Source organism: Oratosquilla oratoria, unplaced genomic scaffold (assembly GCF_046742065.1).
Source record: "Oratosquilla oratoria isolate Oo_2021 unplaced genomic scaffold, ASM4674206v1 SCAFFOLD304, whole genome shotgun sequence".
Lineage (NCBI taxonomy): Eukaryota > Metazoa > Arthropoda > Malacostraca > Stomatopoda > Squillidae > Oratosquilla > Oratosquilla oratoria.
In genome coordinates this window covers 62,501-65,000 of record NW_027467655.1, presented here as the reverse complement: position 1 = coordinate 65,000, position 2,500 = coordinate 62,501, and positions in this window count along the sequence as shown.

Below are 2,500 nucleotides of genomic sequence, written 5' to 3'. Positions count from 1 at the left end.
TTTTGAGTGTTTTAGCAGTCTGACCAACATAAAACTGATTACACGAATCAATCAACACAAGAAATACGTTAGAGAGGGAAACCAATCTAGCGGTATATTCAACCACATGAACCATTCTAACCACCCTGTATATATATATATATATATATATATATATATGTATATATATATATATATACATACATACATGTATATATCTGTATATATATACATATATATATATATCTATGTATATATATACATATATATATATATATATGTATATATATATATATACAAATATGCGCGCGCGCGCGTGTGTGTGTGTCTGAGTTGAGTGCGTTTCGTGTTTTGGATGTAGCGACAAACGTGCCCAATGATGCAAGTTCCGCACCCACGTTGCGCATCTAGGTCATGTGGTTGCTGCTCTGAGAGATGATTGCCCCAGGCCCTGCGCCTCGAACCAAGCTACCCCAACCGTATGTCTTCCGGGTCATAGGTGCGTTACTACACAAATAAAGTAAGACACAGAGCCCCTGTGTTTGTATTTTTCCCACCCTCGACCGCACTTTACCAGAGTGGCGTCGGCGGTTGGATAGAGGCAATACGCTCTATACACATGCCTATTATATACTTAGTGCACATGTTTACAAGAAACAAATCATATTGTTAGGGTCACTCAGTGAACGCAAGAGGAGCAATATACTTTTTAGGCGTGTTGGCCATTATAGCAGTTCACTTGTTCGGGACGAACGCCATCCAGTCGGTTAGTGCTTTGTTATATACTGCAGCAGCGTCATCTCTAATTCATAGGAGTGTTCTGTCCGATGACGCAGAGGATTTACAAGTGAGCACAACTAGAATCATAGTGGCAGATGGTTCGGAGGTACCTAACCTTGGTAAATTTAATGTAAGGATTGGTCTAGCGGATTTGCAGTTTACACACACATTCTTGGTCATCCTTGTAGAGGGCCTTCCCGCTAAATATATATTAGGGATATATTTCTTGTCATCGCACGGGGTAAGTTTAACATTCCGTTCTTTAACATTCAAAATTGATGGCAAGGATAACCCAGTAATTCTCAGTGCTTCAGCAACACCAATGCTTACCTTGTTAGAGGAGAGACAGAGTCATCCGTAAGAGAGGTAGCCACGTTTCCAATTAAAACCATCGAGGCTGAAAGGGTACCAGGTTTCTCGGGCGGAACACTGAGATTGGTCTTGGAGAGAGCAGACAAGCTCACTCCTGCAGGTCAGGCAATCTCGGTGATGTTCACGGAATGAACATATGCTGAGAGTGCTAGCCTGCTCGACCAGGGAGTAATGGAACTGCATAGATCGGAAGAAGGAAAGGCCTAGTGCAAAGTCCCGTTTCTGAACTTGGGACCTAATGCCCTTGAGATAAAAAAAAAAAAAAAAAAAGGACCATGTAGTTGGGAAACTTACCTCCTAGGGGAGATCACATTGGTAGACGGCGGAACAAACTTATCAGTGGGAACGCTGCAGGCGACCAAGAAAGTGGATATAGTAAGAAGGGATAAACTAAGATGGGAAGTTAGGAATTTCTTCCTGTCCCAAAGAGCAAAGAGAGGCTATCTTTGACCGCTCTGGTGGTCAAATACAACAATGTGTTTGCCTTACCAGGGGATCCACTAACGGTTATACTTCGCTTTTCCCATAACATTAGAACCATTGGACCGCCTGTATACCGCAAATGTTACCACGTTCCTGAGAAACTCAAAGAGGAAATACAGGTACAGATAGGAGACATGCTACATATGGGGATCATCATCCGTCCATCCCAATCCTTGTATAATGCTCCTGTCATCATTCAGTTCTGTCTCGACTTTCAAGCACCAAACAAGAACGTGGTAAATGATAGGTTCCACTTCCACATATCGACTCAATGTTATGGAGTCTCCGCGCAATGGTCATATTTTCCCTATTGGATCTTAATTCTGGGTATCTTAATATCCCGCCGGTAGTCAAGTACGCCTTCCTATGCTTGTGGTTGTTCAGGTCACGCGCGAGACGAAGGATAATCAGGCCTTTTTAACTAGTGGCAGCCAGTAGAAGGTAACCTCTTAGTTTGCGAAAATATGAACGCAAGAAGAGCGTTCCCCACACATAAGAAAGAACCATTAGACCTACAAGATAGTAGCGATTCATAAACTTTACTTTTAACTACCCCATAGGTAGCGATTCTAAGTGCATTATTAACATTGATCACATATTAAGCAACCTCTCAGTGTGCGAAAATACGACGGCAAAAAGGTCGTTCACACACACACACACACACACACACACACACACACACACACACACACACACACACACACACACACACACACACACACACACACACACACACACACACACACACACACACACACACACACACACACACACACACACACACACACACACACTTACTTTACTTGATTACTTGATTGAAGAAAATCTCGGGAGCAATTCCACTGTTGATACAGCGCTCTTCGCTCCCTCCTTAATGTTTCATCAA